The sequence below is a fragment of the Pocillopora damicornis genome, chromosome 14 (genome assembly GCF_964200805.1).
Source record: "Pocillopora damicornis chromosome 14, jaPocDami1.2, whole genome shotgun sequence".
Classification (NCBI taxonomy): Eukaryota; Metazoa; Cnidaria; class Anthozoa; order Scleractinia; family Pocilloporidae; genus Pocillopora; species Pocillopora damicornis.
The window spans coordinates 6526210-6552802 of NC_142683.1; the positions used below are offsets into that span (position 1 = coordinate 6526210).

At 36.2% G+C, this 26593-nt stretch overlaps 3 long non-coding RNA genes and 1 pseudogene across 4 annotated transcripts; 2 read left to right on the forward strand and 2 right to left on the reverse strand.

The window, feature by feature from the left end:
• Nucleotides 1-408: 408 nt before the first annotated feature.
• LOC149034193 (uncharacterized) lies at nt 409-26294 on the forward strand (annotated as a pseudogene). The gene is made up of 12 exons (XR_016182943.1): nt 409-432; nt 694-762; nt 1775-1829; nt 2232-2262; nt 2537-2589; nt 18722-18782; nt 19624-19681; nt 20192-20257; nt 20459-20515; nt 20767-20854; nt 22003-22101; nt 25162-26294. The product of XR_016182943.1 is annotated as an uncharacterized LOC149034193 (transcript).
• Nucleotides 3149-4632, reverse strand: LOC149034194 (uncharacterized). Its single transcript, XR_016182761.1, has 2 exons — nt 4440-4632; nt 3149-4237 (listed from the first exon to the last, which is right to left on the reverse strand). It is a non-coding gene; the product is annotated as an uncharacterized LOC149034194 (long non-coding RNA).
• Nucleotides 5655-6733, reverse strand: LOC149034195 (uncharacterized). Its single transcript, XR_016182762.1, has 2 exons — nt 6674-6733; nt 5655-6113 (listed from the first exon to the last, which is right to left on the reverse strand). It is a non-coding gene; the product is annotated as an uncharacterized LOC149034195 (long non-coding RNA).
• LOC149034196 (uncharacterized) lies at nt 7725-10467 on the forward strand. Its single transcript, XR_016182760.1, has 2 exons — nt 7725-7910; nt 8136-10467. It is a non-coding gene; the product is annotated as an uncharacterized LOC149034196 (long non-coding RNA).
• Nucleotides 26295-26593: the final 299 nt, after the last annotated feature.

Here is a 26593-nt window from a genome sequence, read left to right on the forward strand (position 1 = left end):
CTGATCTAAGGAGTTGAATGGGAAAAGACATTCAAAGGTGTTTGAAATGCAATTCAGAGGTGTATCATATGTTTCAAGATAACCTCTTCCATAACTGCAAAGGTCCATTCCTTCTAGAAACAGCCCAAAACATTTAAAACCTAAGGGCCTGTGCTGCTTAATTCCATTCTCAGCCTCTACTATAAACAATAGTTTCCTCTCTGGTTATGGAACTTATTTTGTGATTGGACCAAAACTGATCAGTTCACTCTGCATGCATGTATATTCACCAGAGCTTACATTCATAATAATTTTCTTTGTAAAGGATACCTACCATTTTGAAAAGAAGCAAGTTGCTATAAAGATAATGAATTTGGACAATTCCAGACTTGGAGCTCAGGTACACTGTAAGTGTCTATAGAGTTTAATATGCATACAGCTGTAAGTGATAAGGTACGTTTCAGATAAGCAAGCTACAAATGAATCTGTTATATGCAGATCTGAGAGTGCTGCTGAAACTGTAACTACTGAAAAGAGCTTGCATGCAACCATGTGTACTTTGACATGAGGTGTACATTGTCAGTGGAAACTGTACAAGATGTAGAGTACATGTACATGCAAAGATCTTTGAGCTGATTTCCTACAAGGTAAATTATATTAACTTACTATCCACTTTGTATTACACGAGTTTACTTATTTACAAAACTGTTGCAGGAGGCAGATTGCATTCAACAGCTCAACAAGGCTGATCCTCTCCGTGTTTCCAGAACTGTCCAGTTGTTTGTAAGTCATGAATGTACAATCCTTTTTGAGTACTGAATCAAATGAAACAAAATATCTGCATGTTGTTAAATAGGACTGAATTTATACAGTCACTGTGAGTATCACTCCACCTTTTTGATACTATATGAAAAATCATGAAAAGAGAAGAAACTGACCCTACTGAAGGACAAAAATGATGTAAACTCATTAGTATTAAACACCACTGGCCTTAACTGGCAAGGCAATTTGACCAATGACCTTGGATTGAGAATGGTGAATGCTTTGCCTTTGACATCCATCAACTTGACAGAGTGGTGCAAACTAGGTTTTTTGCATGTCAACACTTAATTGGCAGTATCAAACATGCATGAAAATTATCATAATTTACGTGTATGCAGTTACAGCTTTTCTTGTAAAACACAACAGTTTTAATATAATGATTTCCAATTGGTTCTTTGTTTTACAATAATTGTAACATAGCACTGATATATTTGGTACATGAGTACAAGAATGTAGAGGACCACAGTTCACTGACCTTGCATTTTTGCCAATTTGACATATTTGCTTGTGGATTTTTAGAATGTTTTCAGTTGAGGGCCATTACTGCTTGGTTTTTGAGCTGTTGAGACCTCAGCCACTCCATCAATGCTTTCCAGTTGATTGAATTATAAACAGTGTAATTTAGTATTATCAACTGAGTTGATAATGTAACTTGGGCTCTGTTAAGAATTTCAAAGCTGATGTTTCAAGCATTAGCCCTTTGTCAAAGGGAATGGTGAAGGGCTAGCATTCGAAATGTCAGCTTTGAAACTCTTAATGGTGGCTAATTTACGTTATCAATTCAGTTAATAATACCAAATTACCTCGTTATACTCTCCCACTGATACAGTGCCACGATTTGCTTTAGAAATTTACTGGCTTTATTGAATTATAAACATGCTGTTAGGGAATCCAAGAGCGTTCCCTCTAAATCAATTGCTCTACTTTGTACTGTTGTATGTAAGTATTATATTTTAAATCATCTTCTTTACAGAAATGTCAGTTTGATAACGAGGTAAGAGTGTTTAATGTATTACCATCTGTGCATTGTATGTTTTCATTGTTAAAGTGATTGTCATCTTTGTTAACAACATGATTGATTTAATGTACATATTTTTGGCAAGATCATCATCTAACCATGTACATTCTGTAATATCAGTCACTCAACAGTGTTTTCTCAATTTTGTTTACTAACAGGATGAAAAACTGAAAGTTATCAGGAAAATAACTTTTCAGGTGAGCAAACCTTTTTTTTAAACTCTTATAACTACTTTTGATTTAAGTTATTTAAAATAAAATTGCATCAGTTTTCCTTTTGTCAGCTATAAGAACTTACAAGGACCATTTTAAAGTTAGCTTTAATGAAGATGAAACTTGTTGTGCATCACATTTATTGAAATCAAAATAATAGTTTTTTTATGTAATAAATTGATGTAGTTATTTGCTTGTAGCTCTAATACAAGCTCTTGGATTCCCAAGGAGGTAAGATTATCAATAGCTGTTCTTTTTAGACTCTCTAGAACTACTCATTTGTACCCACAAGTGGCTTCATTTTATTTCATTGTCAAGGGATTCTTCTCTTGCCCATCTTTTGGTGATGCCTCCATGTTGTTGCAGGTTGGAAGTGGATGTTTATTCTGCATTTTGGCAAATGAAAGGGGATCTTTTTTAAAAGGGGGTGCTCATTTGAGAGGAGGGACTGATTTCAGGATTTTATGTGCTTTGATCTCATTCAACTTTCCATATGAATCCACAGACAGAATGTCATCCATGCTGACTTGAAACCAGAGAACATTCTTTTTGAAGAAGGTGAAGTGGAGTGTTTGCAACAAATTGTCAAAAAATTTGATTTAACTTAATGGACTTAAAAAGTCTTCCTTTTTAAAGATAGTTGTAATATTTTGATCTGGTTAAATATAAATAACAGCTGTAGCATTTTGTAAGAAAAACAGACCAACATTTTATACAGATTCTGAAGATACACACCCTTGCGAACTGAATTCCCAGTTTTCTGGGAATTCCTAGGAATTCCTAGGAATTCTCAAAAATTCCCAATTATGCAAATGACCCTTGCAAACTGAATTCCCAGTTTTCTGGGAATTTCTGGGAATTCCTAGGAATTCCTAGGAATTCCTAGGAATTCTCAAAAATTCCCATCTATGCAAATTAACTCTGATTTAAAAAGCTTGGAATTACTGGGAATTTCTGGGAATTAGGAAGACTCCAGTTTTGAGAGGACTTGGAATCCCTAGGAATTCCTAAGAATTCTCAGCTTTACAAACTACTTATAATTTAAGAAGTGTGGAACTCTTGGGAATTGCTGGGAATTGAATTTGAGGCAATTTTAATACCCTGAGGTCCACATAAATTCTAAGAAATTCTCAATACCTTGAATGTGAAGGTTTTAAGAAAAAGAGTAATTTCAGAGGCTTAAAACTTTGGCTCAATAAAAGGTATGCTATACAAAACTTACCAAGAGATATACATACATGTACATGTTTATAACTTAAAGATCATGAAATTTATTACTCAAACTAAGTTTTAGTAAATCTTTACATTAATATGGATTTTCTCATGAACCAGCTGTCAGTTATGTTAAATGGAAATTGCCAACTTCCACAATAATTAACAATAATTACATTGTTATCTTACTTCCCTAACCTACATTGCTGGTTGCCTTTGTTAGAAAACCTTGGAACAGTCAAGCTCAGTTGCCTCAAACGCTGTCAGAGACTTTTTGTTGACAATACTTTTAGTAGAAATTTCATGCCTTAGACAAACAAATTCAACACCTAATTAATCTTTCTTTTTTCATGATTGTTGTTGCTGCTTTTTTTCAGTTTTTTGCTCTATTTTCATGACTAATTGCTGTAATTTGTTTTGCTGTTTTTATTCTTACAAAACATTTTTGTAAGAGTTCCAATACTTGTGGATCATCCACACACTTTGCAAACATTTGGCATGCAGACAAGACAGAGGTAGTCAATGTACCCTTTGAGGAAAAACACCTTTTATATGACGTCTTCAATTTACTTTATTTGAAACTCTGATCTGAAAATATTTGTCAACAAGACTTGTTAGTCGTGAGAAGTACCAACCAAGTTTCCTTTCATAACTTAATTTCTTAAATGTCCCAATCACTGGATCTCCCAAAAAAATATTACATCTTTTTATTTTTGGTGCAAATTACAAGTCCTTCTTTATATAAAAATGAAAAGTGCTAGTCACACTTCAGTAATAACAGCTCTTAAGTTTACTTGTTGTTCTTCTCTGTCTGTCAGCTATCAACAAAATTGTTTTATACTTCGGGCAGTGCATAACTATTTGTGGACCAGAGTTCCAACGCACCTCTGTAATCGCATATAGCTACTCCTGTCTCTTGTACAAATGTTTCTCCTTTGTAAGACGCACTCTACTCTGTTGTCAATACTGCTTTAAGTTCAGTGGAAACGACTGACTGAGGAATCGAGATGGCGGCGTTGGAACGTGTTGCTGAACGCTTGCTACGGTCAAGCTTTGTAGATTTAGGTACTGGTACACTGGGATCATCTATGTATCTCTTACACTTCCGAATGTGGTATCCTTCTTTTATAAATATGAGGGTAAAAGACGATTTGTAGTCGCATTCAAAACTGTGATTGGCTTGTGTTATTTCTCACCTTTGCCATTAACACAACTCAAGTGAGTTTCGAGTCTTTGTTTCCTCGACAACTTTCGGCCACAAATCGTGCATTTGTAATACGATCGATTCTTGTCGATTATTTCTACATAGAGTGAGCTCACATTTTTATTTATATCACCAAGCTATCCATCTTCTTGAAGCAGAGAACCGGTCGGAGAAGTCAAAATAAAGTTAGGCGCTTCTCTTAACACCGCAATCGGCAAGCCAGCGGATTCACTTTGCTAGCCAATGACAAGTCCTAAAAGATCCACGTGATCATGCCGGTGATCGGAAACAAAGAAGACAACAACAACAACAACATCAACATACTTTATTGACTTTCCCAAAGGGGGCTTTTCAAAGACAATGTTATAAAAATAATCCTATTACAATTAAAAATCCTATTTACAATTAAAGATGTTTTAAAATCTGAATGTTCTAAAAGAAAAATGAAAGCATACAAATATATAAAATTACAACTCTGTGAGTAATTTGGTCCTTAAACGTTTTTTAAAAACCTTAACGGAGTTGCACAGTTTTAAGGAATTATCCAAAGAGTTCCATAAGTTTACAGTTCTATAGAAAAATGTTCTCTGACCGCTAGCTGTTCTAAAGAATGGAATTTGCAAAAGCTGCGAATTTCTGGTGCTACGTCGACTAACCTCGGCTCGCTTTATGAATTTTGATGAGAGGTAATCTGGAGCCTGACCAGTCATGCATCTGAAGGCCGTAGTAGCGTTCCGGTAGTAAAGCTGGCTTTGAACTGAAAGCCAATTTAGTTCCTTGCGAATTGGTGTAACGTGGTCAAATTTACGCGCACCGCTAACAATGCGGCATGCGAAGACTCCATTTGGCGCTCATCTTTGAATGTACTTTTCATCGGTTGATCGCTTTTCTCAACTGTTTTGCTTAATATAACATTTCTAAAGATAGCTTTTATTCTGGTTCAATGGGAAAACGAGAATAGCGTGAGTGCTGTAAAAGAGAAGAAAGTCGTTGGCGCCGTGGAGTTAAAAGTAGGGACAACAGTTGACATATGGACCGGTACAAACACAACATGATCTCGAGACCGAAATTACGATTATCGTTATTTCTAAATTGGCACCAAATTTATGGATATAGTAATTTCGTGGCACTCTTTACCAATGCTCTTTACACGTGTTAAATAAAGAGAAGGACTCGGTTCCACTGTCTTACAACATTCAAGATGGCGGAGGAAAGGGGTAAATGTGCGTTCAGTTGTGATCAGCATGATCTCGACACCAAAATAACGATTATCGTTATTTCTAAATTGGCCCTGAAATAACGAATATCATAATTTCAGTGCATGTCTGAGACCTTCGGGCTCGAAGCTTGGGAACTAGTATTCAGGGAAAGATAAAATGGCGGCTTACGGCGGCGCGAAACAAGCGACTAAATACAGGAATGGCTCCGACCTGTGATTGGATGATAAAAATAGTAAAAGTTCATAAGTTATATCTTAACTCCTTGCACGTGAGTATTGTTAACCGCGTGTACCGAAGCGGAACAATGAAATATCCATGCGAAAACACCGACGTGTCAAACAACAAATGGGCACTTACATAACGAAGATAAGGCAGAGTCTATCTTCTTCAGCTAGGTCGTTCAGAGATATTCCGGCGATGAAAAAGTCATCCGCTGCCAATTTCCGCTGACAAAACTAATTTAGTCTGTCTAGGCGGACGACCAGAGACTGGAGCCATTCCTGTATTTCACCGCTGACAGGAATGGCTCCAACTCATGCGTATATTAATTTTTTGGTTCTGGCTAAATAATTTATATACAGATAAAAAGTGAAAGAGCTATTTATTAGGTTCTTCTTATGTTGAAGTCTACAGTGCTTGCAAATGAAGCCCTCTTTTATTTCTACAGGGCCATGTAGTTTCTAAGTTTTAAAATAATGCAGCAACTGCATACCATGTTTGAAAGATCACGCAAGGTTGCGTGACGCTGCCACCGATGTTTTTAATTTACAGTATGCTCTACTGGAGGAGTATGGCTTGCCCGCAATCGAGGGAATTTTTTTCGTGGAAACGGATTTTCTAGGTAATTGTTCAAATGAAGGACAAACCCATTCATCGGGTTCTTGATCTATTTTTGCACAACACCCAAAGGAAGAAAGTCGCGGATTAATTTTGCTTGGTAATTTCTAACAACTCCACTAGACCTAAAAAAGGGAAAAAACAAAAAAACAAAAAAAAATTGTCTTACCAGTTAAACCAGTGGCAGTAGCCCTCGCACTGAATCATATCGAAGTACCTTGACTGTTTGTAGTGATAGCACAACCAATCTTCGAACAGTTTTTGGCTATAACAAGAAAGAGTAAAATGATTTTATAAAATATGTTCCAAAATTAATGAAGGCTGTTCATCACATGACATAGTATTGGAACGAGTATATCTCATTAGCTATCGTATCACACTACTGTTTTAGACAAGGTATTTATACCACTTAAATTTAAGAAAGAATGAGTGGACCATAAACTACATTTTCTGTACGAGCCATCCTAACCTAATTTGCCAACTGCTTTCCAGGCATCATCTGTAAAAAACCTCTTCAATTTTTCAAATTTGAAAATTTTCAGCTAAAACCGCGGCTCCCAAAAAATATTTCTCATCTTGCCTAATAAATTTTCAAAAGAAATTTTCAAATTTTCACAACTTTGCCTATTCCTGCTCGTAGGTCCAGGTAAGCCCTTATGGTCACTGGTCATAGCTGCTAACAATGTTTTATAACTATACGCGTTTAGTGTTACCTCGTAAAACTCCCCGAAGAAGTTACGAGAGTTAGACGAAACGCGTCAGAGAATAAAGAAGTTTTACAACTACTGTTCGTACAGCACTGCTCACCATTTTAGTTTTAAATTTAAAATTTTTTTTTTTTTAAATTACTAAAAAGTTATTGAAAAAAATTAATAAACGTTTGAGTCGGAGCTATTCCTGTCAGCGGTGAAATACAGGAATGGCTCCAGTCTCTGGTCGTCCGCCTGAACTGACCAAATGAGTTTTGTCAGCGGAGCTTGTTAGCCGATGACTTTTTCAACGCTGGAATATCGCTGAACGACCTCGCTGAATAAGAAAGGCTGCCTTCCCTTCGCTACGTAAGTAATCATTTCTTTTTTTACAGATCGGTGTTTTCACTCGCATGTTCCGCTTTGAGACACGCGGTTAACAATACTCACGGGCAAAGAGTTAAGATATAACTTATTAACTTTTACTATTTTTATCATCCAATTACAGGTCGGAGCCATTCCTGTATTTAGTCGCTTGGGCGGCGAAGGAAATTTCAGTAGTTTAATATTTAGCGTGAAAAGGCTTGGGTGTTGTGATCTGGTTCTCAAGTAAAAAAAAAATCACGGTCTGCAATGGCCCTACCACCTTTTGAACAACAAGAAAACATTGAAACGGTGGTAAAAAGCAGCAAGTTTCGAAGTCTAAACGAAAGATGGGTAAGCTGAGTTTCAGTCAAATATCATGACATTTGGGATGTAATTTCGATACCGAATAAATAGTTCTACATGGTTATACACGCATAGGATTCTGTTGTGTTCACGTGAAGGCCATTTCAGCCATTCCTGCCACTTGTAAGTGGTAGGAAATAAAAGATATGTATAGTTGTTTCGTATTGAAGCCCTGTGAAATCACAAATTTGATTTATTTCTTTTTTGTTTTAGGTGGTCATTATCCATTACTTTTGGAAGTCGATGCTGATGAGAAAGAAAAAATGTTTATGATTATTTTTTCTCTCGAACATTTTACTATTTAGGTACCAAATAATCTTGATACTGAAGACCATTGCATCCTATTATGAAAAATGTACCCCTGATTGCTTTGTCAACATGTATGATGTAATATACCTTGAGATTTGTGGGATTTTCACATGTAAACTAGAAATACCTGTAGAGGGTAATGATGTACTTAATGCAAAGTGTTTTGGTACAAAGTCTGCTTTGCTGTAATCTACCTGAAGGTGCTTTTTATATGCTAGTAACACTTGCACAGCCCAGTCAAAATGTTCTTTAGTAGTAGTCAAGCTGGCTGTTGTAATTATAGGCAGCAGAGGCCAAACCTCATCCTGAAAAGCAGTCTGAAAGGTGTGAAGTCAGTGGAAGATACTTCATTGTAGGTGGCCAAATTGCAGGCTGTCAGCCCATTTTGAGTGACTAGTTAAACTCAAGATCGGCTATTTTAACTAATTTTATTGAGAGCCAAATCCTGCAAGGCTTATATTCTGTATTAATTTGAAGTGTTACTTTTATGTTTCTTATTTTGCAGTAAGTGGGCTTGTTGTGGCCATTTTTCTCTCAAACATTTTTTTCAGCTTAGTCAAAACATTTATTAGAAGTAGGCAAGCTGGCTATAGTAACAGAAGGTAGAGACCAAACCTTGTCCAGACTAGATGCCTAACAAATGTTCGGTGTGGAAAGCCAAATCCCTGGTTACCGGCACATTTCGACTAGGCTATTTGTTATTTAGCTACTCTTATTATTAAAGATTACTGCATTCCTTTTTAATAATTTGCTGCCAATTGTATGCTGTATATAGCTTATGATTTGTGTGATTTTCAAGAGTAAATTAGAAATACCTGAAGATGGTAATGATGTACTAGATAACGTACTTGATGCAAAGCAATTTTGGCACAAAGTGTATGCCTTGTCCTCAGGTGATTTTAACATGCTAATAAGATTTGTTATTCAAATAATATACATCAGCTGGAATGGGAATATTGAAAGAAAAATAATAATATTTAACCATAACAAGTTTTGGTTTTATGTCCAAATTAAGCACTTAGTTGAAGATCACTGCACTGATCAGGCTCCGAAGGCCAAAAAAGTGCTGTCTGCTATTAGTTTAATTTTTGTCATTTCTATTGATTTATTTTATTTATCAATGTTTCTTTGAGTTATAATTCATTGACCTCTTTCAATAGTGCAGGTTCGCTCGTGTAACCTAATCCCACATGTATGTATGTACAATCTCAGTTGAAATTTTGAGTGGCAGGCAAGCTGGCAATAGTAATAGGCAGCAGAGGCCAAATCTTGTCCTGAATAGAAGTCTGACATGTGTGAAATTGGCAGCTATTTCATTGTAGGTGGCCAAATTGTTGGCTGCAGCACATTTTGACCTGGCTGATTGTGTGTGTGTTATGTATGTGTTCTTCTTTTTAGGTGTTAAACAGGTCAAAGTACCGAAAAAAACCTCTGTGATAACTTGGTAGTCTAAGATGTAAAAATTTTTAATAATAAGGTAAAGCTTGATCATTCTTAAGAGTTTGCATCTGTTCTAAAAGTTTTGGGGAGAGTTAGGGGAGCATTATTTATACAAATGTATTTAAAAAGTAACAAAAAAATAAAAAGAACTAGGGCAAAATCCCAATTTGCTTTAAAAGTTTATTTTATTAAGAGCATAATTCTGGATATAGCTTGGGATTTGTGTGATTTTCACAAATTGTTAGGTTGTTATGTAAACTTAATTTACAGGAACCTTGTTAGTTTTCAGCTTCAAGAACAAGTACATAATTGCAGGAAAAGCTTGAAGCTTGAAAAATTGACTGATGAAACTGGAACAGATGTCATGAGATTTGTACAATAGGTTGGCCTGGGAGGGACCAAGAATTAAAGAATTCATTGATTCTCTTACACCTTTTGTCTGCATAGTGTGCTTCTGTAGAGCTTAGTTATTGCTGTAGAAAACGTTTTTGGAGGGCCCTTGAGATCACTCACTTTTGAGCTAGTTGCCCCTAGGGAAGAGGATATCTGTACTTATTATCTCCCTTGGGGGGGGGGTGAAGGGTTAAAGACTGATTCTTCTCCAGTAGCCACAAGTACCCCTGCATATGGAAATTTTGAACACTATTAAAGGGCTAGTACCCTCATTTCATACTTGAATTTCTAATTTAGTGTAAGTTATGACAAATAATGAATGTAAATTCATCTTGGTTGTACAGGTTATATCCAGCAGTCCTTAAAAAAAAATAAAAAGGTATTTTTCTGAATTAAAAAAAAAGTGTTCTTGCTTCAAAGTAAGTGCATGATATGTCATTCAATTAATGCTCTAGCAGAGTTTTTGTTTGAAATGCCAAAATCAACTTCATGAGTAAGGACAAAAAAAAAAGGCAATAAGCAAATGTTCCTCTGTATCCTTTATGTCAATTTGGGCTGAAAAACAGGTTTTTTTCCTTTTGCAAAAATTAGCTTATTTCACGACCAAAAACGATGCAAACAAGCTGAAACGTTATGTTTTCAGCAAAACAGCGATAGAATCTGCGAAAAAACAATGGAGACAAGCTAACACACAGTGTTCTCAGTAAAATTTGGGCAAACAAAACCTTAAAAACCAAAAAAAAAAACAATTGCGCTGACTTACCCATTTTTTGCCAAGATAACTGCCAAAACACTGAAAACTAGCTTGAAACTACATGTTCTTCACAAGATCGCGACGAAATCTGTCTAAAAACTCCAAAATACGGCAGAAATGTACGATTTTTGCAAAATTTTTGGCTGAAGTTGACAAAAACACTAAATTCGACTGAAAAACACGTTTGTTTTTTTTTGCAAAAATAAGCTTATTTCAGTTTTAAAAACGCTGCAAAAAATGTTCTCAGCAAAATAGTTTAAGAGTCTGTGGGAAAACACAAAAACCAAGCTTAAACCAAGTGTAAATTGATAAAAAGGCCCGAATTGCGCATTTTGGCAGTTATTTTGGCAAAAAATAGTATATTTTGATTTCAAGCAAACTTTCAAGTAGTTGTTAAAGTTTAGAGCCAAACACAATACCAAAAAAAAATTGGATGTTTTCAGAAAAAATTGTGACCCTCAGCCTAATCATAATCCCACCCTACCCAAGCCCTAACTCTAGCTGCGAGCTATCCTAACCCTAACCCTAACCCCGGGTTAGGGTTAGGGCTCGGGTTAAGAACGGAACTTTTCACTCCAGTCAAAATGATGCAACTGGTTAACATGGTCCAACCAGCAAAAACAAGATAAAATGGTTTAAACGGTGAAAAGATTTTAATTACGTGACATGGTCCAATAGGAAGAAACGATCTCACTAGTAAAATGGTGCGACTGGTTAACATGATCCAACTTGATAAAATGATGCCAATATCTAAAATGGACAAACTGGTTTAAATAATCCAACCACTTGAAATGGTCTAACTGGATAATACATGTGTAACCAGTGAAATTGGTTCAAATAATTCAGGTAAGGATAGTAACATTAGTTAAAAAGATCCAGCATATTACAGTGGTTCAACTGGTAAAAATAATAATCCAACTACTAAAAGTTATTAAACCCCAATCAAAATTAATCCATTCGCTTCAAATAATCTAACTGGTCAAAATTCTTCAGGTGGTTATTTAAGTGAAAAAGGTGACAAAATCTTCTTAAAAATATTTTTTAAGAGGCTCACACCCTTACCCTAAACACTAACCCTACCCCCAAACCCTAACCCCAAACCTTCACCCTACCCCTAACCTCAACCGCAGACCCTCTAACCCTAACCCTAACCCTAACCCTAACCCTAACCCTAACCCTAACCCTAACCCTAACCCTAACCCTAACCCTAACCCTAACCCTAACCCCAACCTTCTCTATCTATCCTGTAAGTGTACCAGTCGGCCTATCGTTTGTTTTTCAGTAAACTTTCAAGTAGTTACTGAAATTTACAAACACAATACCAAAAACCCTGCAATTGAATGCTTGTAGAAAAATATTAACGCCAACCCTAAGCATAGCCTCATCCTAGCCTTAACCCTAATTCTAACACTAAACCCCGCTAACTCTAAGCATAATTTTACCCTAGCCCTAACCCTGATTGTAACACTAAACCCCTCTGACCCGAAGCAACCCAAACTCTAACCCTAACCAGGTAATGGGCTCCTGCCCTAACCCTATCCTCAACCCTGACTTAAACCCTTTACCATAGCTTAGGATTGGTTTGGGGTTTGGGTTAGGTTTAGGATAGCACAGAGTTAGAGTGAGCACAGGACGAAATAGCATGATTCCGTAATTCGGAAAAATGAAACTCTATGTTTCCACATCATTCACTTCTTCCTTGGACCTGTTATGTTTCCGTTATGATTCCTGAACGGAAATATGACGACACGTTTCCGTTGCATTTCTGTCAACGGAACATTATCATCGCCTGTTTCCGTTACGTTTCCTTGTACGGATTCAAACTTTTACCGTCAAGTAAAACATATATTTATAAAGTGCTGTACAGTTCTTACACCACGTTACCGTGAAGACGTGATCGTTCGAGGACAACAAAGGCAAATTGACGTGCATTAGGTGTGTACGTTCGTAGGAATCATAAGAAGTCCTAGAAGCTTCGATGTTTTACACTGAGCTATGTGCATGTTAATTTTGGAACTGTTTCGAAACCTTACAAAATTGAATCTTTTAAACTTACTCTGTGCTTAGATTTTTGAGCAGCTGGATCATTTGAGCCAGTTTAGTCACTCAAACTAGCAATACAATACTAGGCTAACTGGATAGTTTTAGGGTTAGGGTTAGGATTTTCAAGTAGGCACACGCAGTTGTGTGGATATTGTGGTACATGGAGTTTAGTAGAGTGTAGATTTTAGCAGTATTTGCCAGTGTTGACATATTTATAAAATTATGGTTCCAAAGTGCGTGTCACTGTTAAGAACCCAAGAAAATCATGAGAAAGTCGCCGATGGATTAGCCATAAAAATAAGCCCAACTCTGAGTCAATGCCAAACCACAAGAAAGTTGTGAAACTCGCGCCAATGTAAAAAAAAAAAAAAAACTGAGGTTCGAAGTATGGGTTGCTAACATCCTATGAAAATCATGGGAAAGTCGAGGAGATTGGTCATGGTACCAACCAATGCCACTTTCCCATGAAAATCAAGAAACCTGTGGAAACTAGCCAACATATGCTAGAATGACAATCTTTAATAAAATTCATATCTAATAAGGATGTGTGAAATGGCCAATATCGCTCTTGGCCGAGATACTGGTTTGCCGTGTTTTGGCAGTTATTTTGGCGAATATGGTTAAAATCAAATCTGTGTAAAAACAGTAAAATCAACGAGTTATTGAGGTTCGTCAACATAGGGAGGGTCCTCTTAGTCTAGAGAAAAACTTCTGCCCACGGCTAAAGGCGTTAAATTAATAAATTGATATATCTGGGCGGCATATCAAACAGCAACACTAAACTTCTCCTTTCTCACAGCTTTTTCCCCTTTAACATCTTTGTTCATTCCATTTTTTTTAAAGTAAAAACTCGTTTTGGAGGCATAAAGGTCCCTAAAGCAACGTTTCAAGATTTTATGGCGATCTTGTGAAAAACATGTAGTTCCAGCTAGTTTAGAGGGTTTTGGCAACTATTTATACAAAAAGTGGGTAAAATCAGCCCAATTTGTCGTGTTTCTGACGGTTTTTACGCGTTTTTTCCCCAAATTTTACTGAGAACACTGCGTTTTAGCTGGAATAAGTGTTTTCACATGGATTGTATCCCTATTTTGTTAAAGACATCGTGCTTTTGAATGTAAAATAGGCTGATTTTTGCAAAAAAAAAAAAAAAAGTGTTTTTCAGGTCGAATTGAGCGCTTTTGTCAACTTTTGGTCCTTTTTTTTTACTTTTTATGTACATTATTTATGTATAAATAATGCTCCCCTGACCCTCCCCCAAATTTCCAGAACAAATGGAAACTCTTAAGAATGATCAAGCTTTACCTTATTATTTAAAATTTTTACATCTTGAATTATCAAGTTATCACAGAGGATTTCTTGGTACTTTAACCTGTTTAACACCCTAAAAGAAGTGCACATATATACTACACACAATCAGCCCAGTCAAAATGTGCCACAGCTGACAATTTGGCTGCCTGCCACAATATAGCTGCCGCTAACTTCACACTTTTCACACTTCCATTCAAGACAAGGTTCAGCCTCTGCTGCCTATTACTATCACCAGCTTGCCTTCCACTCAAAAACATTTTGACTGAGCTCATCCATACATACATACATAAGTGGGAGATTAGGTTACATGAGTGAACCTGCACTATTGAAAGAGATCAATGAATTACAATTCAAAGAAACATTGATAAATAAAATAAATCAATAGAAATGACAAAAATCAAACTAACAGCAGACAGTACTCTTTCAGCCTTCTGGACCTGAGCAGTGCAGTGATCTTCAACTAAGTGCTTAATTTGGACATAAAACCAGAACTTGGTATAGCTAAATATTATTATTTTTCTTTTAATATTCCCACTCCAGCTGATGTGTATTATTTGAATTACAAGTCTTATTAGCATGCAAAATCACCTATGGACAAGGCACACACTTTGGACATAAAACCAGAACTTGGTATAGCTAAATATTATCATTTTTCTTTTAATATTCCCACTCCAGCTGATGTGTATTATTTGAATTACAAGTCTTATTAGCATGCAAAATCACCTACAGACAAGGCACACACTTTGCACCAAAATAGCTTTGCATCAAGTACATTATCTAGTACATCATTACCATCTTCAGGTATTTCTAATTTACTTGTGAAAATCACACAAATCATAAGCTATATACAGCATACAATCAGCAGCAAATTATTAGAAAGGAATGCAGTAAATTTTAATAAGAATATTACTAAGTAGTTAAATAACAAATAGCCCAGTAAAATTGTGCCCGTTGCTGGGAATTTGGTTCTCAATAAAATTAGCTAAAATAGCCAATCTTGAGTTTTACTGGTCACTCAAAATGGGCTGGCAGCTTACAATTTGGCCGCCTACAATGAAGTACCTTCCGCTAACTTCACATTTTTCAGACTGCTTTTCAGGAAGAGGTTTGGCCAGCTTTTCTACTACTCAAAAACATTTTGACTGGGCTGTGCAAGTCTTACTAGCATATAAAAAGCACCTTCAGGTAGATTACAGCAAAGCAGACTTTGTACCAAATGCTCTGCATTAAGTACATCATTACCCTCTTCAAGTATTTCTAGTTTACTTGTGAAAATACCACAAATCACAAGGTATATTACATTATACATTCCAGTTGACAAAGCAATCAAGGGTAATTTTTTCATAATGGATGCAATGATCTTCAGTATCAAGATTATTTGGTACCTAAATAGTAAAATGTTCGAGAGAAGAAATAATCATAAACATTTTTTCTTTCTCATCAGTGTTATGATATGCAAAAAAAAAACCTTCCGGACATCAACGTTTGCTTTTTCTTTCTTATGTAACTCTCAACTGTTATGTAACTTTCTGGACTGGTTATGTAATCACTTCGGACTACTCACGTGTCAGTTCTCGGGTTACACGGAAAAAAACACATTTTTATAATAAGAGAGTCGCTATCGCGTTGTTGTTGTTTCGTTAGCTCTAAAGGTAACCTGCCTCTCAAGTGATTAAAGTTTGTGTTCAAAGAAGCTTACTGGACTCAGACTCACTATCTTGCTCTCTCGCGTCATAAAGGACAAAACTATCAGCATCGACTTCCAAAAGTAATGGATAATGACCACCTAAAACAAAGAAGAAATAAATCAAATTTGTGATTTCACAGGGCTTCAATACGAAACAACTATACATATCTTTTATTTCCTACCACTTACAAGTGGCAGGAATGGCTGAAATGGCCTTCACGTGAACACAACAGAATCCTATGCGTGTATAACCATGTAGAACTATTTATTCGGTATCGAAATTACATCCCAAATGTCATGATATTTGACTGAAACTCAGCTTACCCATCTTTCGTTTAGACTTCGAAACTTGCTGCTTTTTACCACCGTTTCAATGTTTTCTTGTTGTTCAAAAGGTGGTAGGGCCATTGCAGACCGTGATTTTTTTTTTACTTGAGAACCAGATCACAACACCCAAGCCTTTTCACGCTAAATATTAAACTACTGAGATTTCCTTCGCCGCCGTAAGCCGCCATTTTATCTTTCCCTGAATACTGGTTCCCAAGCTTCGAGCCCGAAGGTCTCAGACATGCACTGAAATTATGATATTCGTTATTTCAGGGCCAATTTAGAAATAACGGTAATCGTTATGTTGGTGTCGAGATCATGCTGATCACAACTGAACGCACATTTACCCCTTTCCTTCGCCATCTTGAATGTTGTAAGACAGTGGAACCGAGTCCTTCTCTTTATTTACACGTGTAAAGAGCATTGGTAAAGAGTGCCACGAAATTACTATATCCATAAATTTGGTGCCAATTTAGAAATAACGATAATCGTAATTTCGGTCTCGAGATCATGTTGTACAAACAAGGGTCGAGTGGCCATCTGTAAAGCTACGATTTTGAAAGTTTGTGGTGAGTAAAAATTGCGATATTCGTTGTGATCAAAATCTTATAAAAGAATAGATGTAGCGGGTTGAATTAAGCTTACATAACGCTCGGCGCAACTGAAACTAGAATAATTCTGAGAATCGAATCGGTCACTTGCATGCCGCAGTTTCTTAAGCTTATGCTTTACAATGAAATAAACCTATCAGTAAGGTTTCAAGATTCCTCTAGTCACGTTTGGGAACATTCAAGATTCATAACAAACCTTAGTACATAAAGAAGCCCTCCTTGGTAAAAACAAAATAATGTATTCAGCCCTTTTTTAGTAAAATCCATGAGAGAGATGTACTAACTCCAATATAAAAGTCACTCAATATAACAGAGATTTCTCAATTTGAGAATCCAATGAATGCCCTTTTCCTCATAGCCATCTTAAAAGCCTGGTCTGAGCTTTAAACGTACATATTTTAATATATTATTTTGTTTTCAAATTCAGATGTCAAGGAATCCAGTTACAAAATGGTCAAGGTTCTTGTTGATAACCTCATTCAAGGCCAACTCATTGTGAGTCCAGGAAAAAAAATACAAACAGTACAAACAACAGCTAAGTTTGCAGTTTAGGATAACTTCATTCTAATTTATTGTTACAGTTATAACAAGATTTTAATAAAAAAATCAATTTTATTTGTCTGTAATTAGCCCCTTCACTCCCAAGAATATAACTATATAAATATAACTTAGGATATTGTATTTTTTGGAAAAGAATCAACAGATTTTATTCACAATTTGTGTCAAACCAAATTTAATGATTGATTAGAACTATTTTATATGAATAGCTGTAATTGAGGATTAATCTGTATGAAGTTTTCAAGAAAAGAAAAATAAATCAAATTCCATCCTAATATTACCACACATTGATGTTAATAATTAATCAAAAATATTTTACATGTACGCCTTAATCAAGCTTTTAAATAAATTTCATTGAATACTTGAATTTTAGCTGGGTTTTTTTTAATTTAAAGTATTTATTTTATATCATAAGCCTCAAATTTTTGCTTAAAATTCCCAGTAATTCTTAAACATTCCTAAAAATTCCCAGAAATTCCTAGGAATTTTTCAGATTTACAGCTTTTCAGGGAAAGTCATTGGTTCTCTGAGTTGGAATTCCTAGGAATTCCTAGGAATTCCAAGTCCTGTTGGCTATAAACTTGGAATTTCTGGGAATTTCTGGGAATTTCTGGGAATTTCTAGGAATTTCTAGGTTTTTAGAACCAGAGTTGTTATGGTTGGGAATTCCTAGGAATTCCTAGGAATTCCTAGGAATTCCAAAAGCCATTTCGCAAGGGCAGTACAGTGGTCAGTGAAAGACTACTTTGATGAATACTCAGAGTTCATATCAGCTACAATTATTTGCCTAACAAAAAATATCATGAATATACCATCCCATTTTTGTTTCTATCATCATGTATATGTCATCATGATGGTGCCTGGATGCCTTGTATAGGGCCCCATGTCTTAGTTGCAAACATTTTGATGCATGGGAGCAGTAGGCTTGGAATTTATGGACTAAACCTTTTATGGACGTAGCCTTTTTTACATTTCTGACAGCCAACCTCCATTGAGAGATCTGGTTGTTAATACAGTAATAAAACAACTTTTTTGTATATGTAACAATTTTAGTCACAGACCTGACCTGGTGGATATTTACCTCACTGCTTCGCAGCTCAGTGAATATCCACCACTTTCACTGACACTGACAGAAGTGAATAAATTTGTTAGTCACCACATAGATACCAAAAAATTAGTCTACTTCTTTCAATATACCAAAAACTGGTCAGAAATCAAACTCTTAACATGTGATTTTGTCTCATAGGCTGCATGGAGGTGAATAGTACTTGGTATTCACTAAATGGAACCAGCCAATCAGCACATGCAAAAAGCACTATTTACTTGTTTGGTATGTACTAAAATTGTATATTATATTAATACACTGTAGGTGATGAAACCAAGATAAAAGTTGTTGACTTTGGAAATGCAATTCACTGGGTTCATAGAGAGGTACATGTAATTTCTATTATTTGGTGATTTTAGTGACTAAATATTAAATGTATGCAGCTAGATGCATCAGAATTGTTGTACTGTAGACTTTATTAACCCTTTACACCCTAACATCAATATGCATATTCTCTATACTGCTCTCATACATTTGCTGAAGCACTGACAAGGAGAATTTGTGTAAAAATCAAGAGCTTTATAAGTTGGTGATCATTTCCTTGATTCTCGTGATCCTAATGTGTGATTCAGGGGTGATATTGTAAGGAGAAATTAAAAGCTGATCAGTCTTAGGGGTTAAAGGGTTAAAAGATCCTATTCAAAGTATAATGAAAGGCAAATTCTGTACAGAGGATAAGGACTCATACCAGCTGTGAAAAACTGTTTACAGAGAATTGTTTACTATGTGCTTACCCCTTTAACATGTAACTTCTCCCTAGAATATCCATACCTTATCCAATAAACAGTTAATGAGAATACACAAACTTATCAGGTAGAAGTTCTTATCTTGATCTAGTATCAGATTCTCAAAAGTAATTTATAAGAAAATGTGGGGCAGCTAAAGGAGAGAAGCTACAGCCATTTTGATCACCGTAACAAGTGAATATATATTTGGCTGCTAAAATGTTGGCAAAAGTCACCAATTGGTGACAAACAGATAAAAAAAACAGAAAAAAGAGGCAGCCAAAAATTTTTAAATGGTGACCATTTTACATTTGAAGGCTGCCAAAAGGCAACTCTTTGGAAAAATGAGCTTGGAGCCCTGTCAGCCACCATCAGCAATGAAATTTAATAATTATGCAAAATATGTAATTTAATTCTTACTTTCTTCTGTTTAATTCTGCCGGTTTCCTTGTATTATGATGAGTTTGAACTACAAACTTTACTCTACAGAGCTCCTGAGGTAAAGTAAAGATATTGCTGTTTTCATGAATTTTGAGACAAATTTTACATGTAGGTTACAAGCATGCAACTTCAGTGTTTTCCAAATCAATCCAAGGAAAATAAAACTAGATTAAACTATTTTATTTGGAATTGCATGAATTGGAGCACTCTCTGAAAGATGATCAGTGAAGTTCTGCCATTTTGTGTTTTATAAAACAACTTAATGCAGCTGGCCTGTTGCAGATGGAAAATTCTGTTCTATGGTGTATCATTTCAAGAAACATATCAGAAAAAAATATTTCAATTCACACAATCATTTTTACCATGATTGTATGTCAGGTGCAAATAAAAGGGGGATGTACATATTAGGACCATTTTTAAGTGGTTGTTGGAAACTTGAATTTTAAAGTTCAGTCCAAGGAAGAATTAAGGTCCCACTAAATGTTGTTCAATGCAATGAGGTGTCTCCCACTTGATAACGTTGATGGCAGTCAGTTGAAACTGAAAGCTCTGTGTCAATTCTTTCCAGGTAATGTTTGGTGTTCCTTTTGGCCCTAAGATTGACATTTGGTCTCTGGGATGCATTGTAGCTGAGGTAAATGGTTAATTGACTAAGTGTATGTTCTCACCATAATTAAAAAATCGTTAATGAATATTATGCTATCAGTCAGAGCTAATAACAGATGATACTTGGCAGTTTTACGATGGATATTTCTCTGTATTTCTCTCACTCAGCCATTAATGTTACTGGTGAGGAAATGAAATAATGTCCTTTTAATATGAACATTGGTTACAGTTGTATATAGGCAAACCTTTATTTCTGGGAGGAAATAGGACTAAAGTGTTGCAAGAGGTATGTTTTTGTTTGTTTTTTTTTTTATTATTGGTACTTTTACAAGCTGTTTATGACCTAAGGTAACTAATACACTAATAAGAATGCAGTAACTGCCTTCATCTGGCTACACTTTATTTAGACTTCTTCTATTTTGGGGAAGTGTGAATACAAACGAAATTGCAGTTAGCTTACAATTCTTGACCTTCTGGGTACTGTACTTTATAAGTTCAATCAATTTTTTTCAAATTCTTTTTCATGCTTGGTTGCAGGTAACCAGTATTCTTGGTCCCTGGAGTCCATTCCATACTGGAAAATTTTTTGAAGATTTGTCACAGTTTATAGGTCACCACAACTCAGGTAAATTCAAGTTTAAGATGATTCAATGTATCAAGTTATCTCAAACTTTTTTGGTAATCCTGACCTAGTCCTCAACATCATTTAAATGGTCTCTGCAAATATTTTATAAATCCAGGTATACAACTTAAATAAACAATTGATTTAACCCTTTAACTCCTAAGAGTGACTAACATCCAATTTCTCCACACAACATCAGCCCTGAATCAAACATCAAGGTCATGAGAATAAAGGAAATGATCACCAACTAAAGACACTCTCGATTATTAAACAAATTCTCCTTGTCAGCACCTTAGGAAATGTATAAAGAACAGTATGGAGAATATGCATACTGATGTTAGGGTGTAAAGGGTTAATGTATACAATATAATCTCATGCCAATGAGGCCCAAGTGGTTCAAAGGCCACATGGAACTTTTAACCCTTCCACTCCTAAGAGTGACAAACATCTAATTTCTCCTTACAACATCAACCCTGAATTAAACATTACAGTTAGGAGAATAAAGGAAATGATCACCAACTAAAGAAACTCTCGATTGTTGAACAAATTCTCCTTGTCAGAGCCTTAGGAAATGTCTAGAGAGTAGTATGGAGAATATGCATACTGATGTTATGGAGTAAAGGGTTAAGATACATTAGCAAAATATCAAAAGACGACTTATCCTTTATACGAGGGAGGAACCATTGGAAAGAGAGCGATGCTTAGAGGTGGTTCAATGAGATGCCTAGGAAAAAAGTATCCTTTCATTTACCTTTCCAACTATTTCTGCCCCCAAAAAATGAATGGTAAAAAAAATCCATAAATAAAATATATTTTCATGGGCAATAAAATCCCACATAGGAAATACTGTAGGAATCAACGCATGTAGGCTCTTTGTTCATTTAAACCTTTTTTTTTTTATTGCTTTTAGAGGACAATCACCTGAAATGTGATGCTAAAACTCAATTCAAGAAATTTTTCTTTTGCACGTTTCTTAGTTGGCTTGCTGAAATATAAACAAGGTCAATATACAGAATTATCATAGCTTGTGTAACCTTTTACTTGAAACACTTTGTTTGTTAAAATCGTTATCCTGCAAAACAATGCCAAACGCACTGATACGTGAGAAAAAGGAAACAACTTTTGTTCTTTGCTTTGTATCACGATCTCAGGTGAAAGACTTACACTTTATCAAGCTGCTGTGTATCCATTTTTGGCGCCAGAGTGTTCCTTTGAAAATTTATTGCCTCAACAAGGAGATAAGAAAACAGGTTTGTTCTTGCCTTCCATTGAACTGCATAAATGCAAATTAGCCCTATGCCGTCGCCATGAATTGAACTTCTGGCCAAGAAATTTACTTTTTACATAGGAATCACCTTTTTTACAGTTTTTAGTACTTCGTCGTTTATGTAATGACGACTCTGATTTTTCAGAAAAATCAGAAAACCTGGTTAAAATTTCCAGAAATATTAATTCGGTGAAAGCTGGTTAAGTTGAAACAACGGGGATATAATTTTTGACCGGCCGCACTGAAATGGGCTATGAAGTGGGTGAACTTGACATCGTGAGGGGGAGGAAACAAAAATATGCAGGCTTAGAGGACCACGTTGTTATTTTCTCGCTCCTTTCTTTCTTTTCGTTCCCTTTCTCTACCCTCACGGATAAGGCAATCCCCCTGCCTTCCGATGCGCACTACGCAAATTTCCAAGGCAGTTCTTACAACAGTGATGTTGATTTTGCGTAGATGTCAGAGATTTTGCCCCCGCTACACAACCGAACACACAAAACAACACTTGGACATCGTACATTTTATTAACTCACGTGAAAAAAACTCCACCGTTACAGTAATTCGAAGAACACGCCACGGCCGGACACGTAAACTCGAAAAAAAACAACCATTGGAAAAATAGGGACCGTGTAATCCCGACCTATGCCATAGCGTCACTTTTGGGGTTATAAGGCAAAACTAATAAAATAACGCCTTTTAACATGAATATGAGCAGAAAACGAGATGCTACATGTGCTACAGATGCTACAGTTAAGTAAGATAGGGACCACTACGGATGGTAAAGAGATTAAGGCTAACAGAGTAAATGAAAACTAAACTAAACAAAGCAAGATGACGCGGTGAGGCCGACTGTAGAATGACGCGCATAACTAACCAGTCACTATTTCAAACCTCCTTACCGCGGTCCCACGCGCGCTACACCAGAACCCAGTTCACCTTTCCGTGCCGGCAAAATAATCACTTATCTTAATTCTAATTTACACAAATTACATTATTCTTCATCGCCGTCGATTGAATCGTCACTGATATTGGGTCTTTCCGATAAATCAGCGATAGCTTGAGGAAAGCACTAATCCTGCCATGCATGGCTTTTGTGGAGAGCCCTTTCGTATAATCATCGAGTCCTTTCAAGTACTCAGCCGTATTCTTTCGCTATTTATGTTTATGACTCTCGTTTCTGAGCAGCTGTTTGCCGATAGAGAATTATGTGGCAAGTGGATTGTTGCGCTTGAATAAGGTATCTTGTTGCTGTGGCTGTGGCTGTTGTTTGCCAGACGCCATCTTCCTGAGCTTATGCACTGTTTGTGCTGCGTAAAACAACATTCTCCACACACACCGCGATGACTGACACATTTTGCGACAAGAACAATGCACGGCACTAGTAAGAGACCACTAACCTGAGTTTAACTACGCAGAAAGGTAGTTTAACATTAACCAAACACGATTATAATACATTCTTCAATTAATTTCTATGGTTACCGTTAACCCAGTTTCAGTTCGATAAAACGCCAAAAAAGTGGCTGCATCACGATTTTTCGGTAAAACCGGGTACCTTCAATTGACGGATTAGAAGTAACCCGGTTAACTCGCCACTAAGTGTAATCTCTTTTTTTTTTCAAAATACACAGAATTTTGAGTTTTTTCGTTTTTAACTCGTGAATTGCGCGCATGCGCAAGAGCGAGTTATAGATACGATGTGGGGAATGGCATTCGCTCGCTCGCTCGATTGGTCGATTCCTGTAAACTTTTTTTTAGATTTTAGGCTTTTGAGTGCATTTTATAGTTTTTGGCGAGCAATAAACAGACGAAATGGCGACCTTTGTTGCTAAGAATAGTGGTGGGGTGAAAAAGAAGCCAATGATAATCTTAAAAGAGTTTTTTTTTTTTCGTTTTAGTTTCAACAAGCGGCGCTAGCGACTGGCAGGCATGCAAGGATTCATACTGAAATAACAGAACAACCTTCGTTTTTCATAAAATTGTAATTTACAATCCTTGAACTTGAAAACAATCCGAAGATTCATTGAAAATATCACTTACTGCGAAGCGCTCGGAGTTTACAGATGTTCAAAAGCTTTTTCTGTTATAGCGTGAGATTGAGGACAAAATTGATCATTACGTTTCGTCGCGTGTGTTTTCCTGTGTGAAGCAACAAAAGATGCCGGCGACTGACGAAATAACAAGTTAACACGAAAATCAGATAACACCTAAACAAACAATTTTAGCTACCGATTTTCAGTGAATTTTTAAAGAACAATTTTCTTTTAAGTTTCAAGACAATTTGAAGATTCAACATACATACAACGTACTAAAATGCGAAAGTTACACACCACAAAATTGATAAATAGGCCTGAAATGAAATTCTATCTTGTTATTGATCATACGTTGCCTAGCACGTGACCTAAATCTACCCAGGCGGAGATCCAAAATGACGGTGGCAGGCTTGGCTTAGTTATATCACTCAAAACTCGTTCCCGTTTGTCTCATTTGATAAAGAGGGAATCGTTAATGTTTTCATTAAGACAGTATTGCCTTGATTTTCTAATATTTACAACGAAAGACAGTAAATTTCACTTTTCACCCACATTTACTTCCAACCTTTTCTTTTGAACCAGAAACAAAAATGATAGACGTTTAAAACACATGACATCATCCACCTTGTCAAATGTAATAGCATGATCATTTCAATTGTAATGCCTTCTTATCCAAACGTTACTTTGTTTCTTTGCTACATTAGCGAACACTGAACTACTGCTCGTACTCTAGATATGACAATCAACCACAAAATTCCCTAAACCAGATAACATTAAACATAATCTAAAAAATCATGTGTCAATTCACGAGTTTGCTCACAGAGCACTTTGATTGTGTTATGAACTTGTTTATTGCCACAACACAGCGGGCAGCGCAGTGAATGAAGCAAGACTTGTTTCATCCGGCATCTCCCTGGAATGTGTAGGGCAGTTAATTGTAAGTTTGATTAAGGTATTAGGAAAACCTTTATAAATCAAAATAAATTCAAATAACTCTGTTGTGTTATTTCTAGATGCTGGAAGCTGTGCAGACATTTTGTTTCCCACTGAGTATAACTTCAAACCATACGTTGACGAGGAAGTTAAAAGGCAGCATTTTTCTGGAACTGAACTCTTAAAGAAGGGAACTACTGTAACTGCTTCTTCACCAGACCATTTTCAGAGCAAACAGGAGACTGCAACATCTCTGAGGATTGGAAATCTACATTGTTCTCAAAGAGAAAAGGTGACAATTAATGAGAAATCTCGTCGGGAAGACCAGTTGCTTCTAGAAAATTTCAGTTATGCCATGGAAGGTCCTCTTGCCACAGGATACCCTAAATCAACTCACCAACAGAACGAGACGTGTGCCGTTTTTAAAGGAAATACATGCACTGATGATATAGAAGAAGAAAGAAAACAAGTCTCGGACAGGCTCATGTCTACTCTCCTAACTCCGACAAATCTTTCTTTGGGAAAAATTTCAGCAATAAAAATAAAGTATAATGAGAAGGATTATTTGTCAGCAGGAACCAATATTACTTGCTCTGATAATGAGTTCGAAAGACCTTCGGCGAGACTCGTAAACAACAAAAGCTCCTGTTCTAAGCGCAAAAGCGATGTCTTTAAAGACACTTATTTAGAAGACGGAAGCCGCAAAAGTCTCATGAACTTTCTTCATATGGGGTCAAGAACTTTAGAAGCACGAACTTACTTGAGCATCACAACAGATTTAATATTGCTGGAAAACTAGGATTTGATGTGGGCAATTCTTCCTCTGGTGGTGGGACAAATGCTGCCGCAAGAACTCGTGTCTATCATAGGAAAACAAAATCTACCAAAGCAGAGATTGGGTATATTAAACGTGACGGTCTCGCTGCAGTCCAAACGGGGCAACTTGTAAATGAATCTCCGTGTTGAGCGGCAAAAGCAACTATAACAGATGTAAATCTTCGAGCGAATTTGAGAGTGGGAAGTTTTGAAATAACTTTTTCAAAGCATTTTCTCTTTTTCTGTTTTTTTAATCTTTTTTTTTGTATTTTATCGTAGGAGGTGATGTTACATGGTGAGAATGGACAAAGGAGTTTCTGATATTTTTAGCTTTGTGATTTGATAGCTGTGAGAGTATAAAAATATAGTAAAAAAATTTTAAAAGTAGATTTAAAGTGACTGTGGATTTTGTGGTGGAGTTCTTTATTACGTCATCTGCTATTGAGCTCTTAATTCAGATGTATGTAAAATATTCGTCTAACTATGCGTAGATCAATCGTCACGGCATTAGTTACCTTCAGAACCTTACGGCGGCGTGTTAAAGGATTCGCTTTCCATTGAGGAAAGGGACAAAGTTAAAAGAATTGGGATGAAGACCAGCAAATATGTTTTGCTATGGTCAAACAAGACAGCGGTCGTTCATTCCTTTCCTATGCTCTATCGCAAGAACTACATTTCTGTTCTCTAGAACAGTTG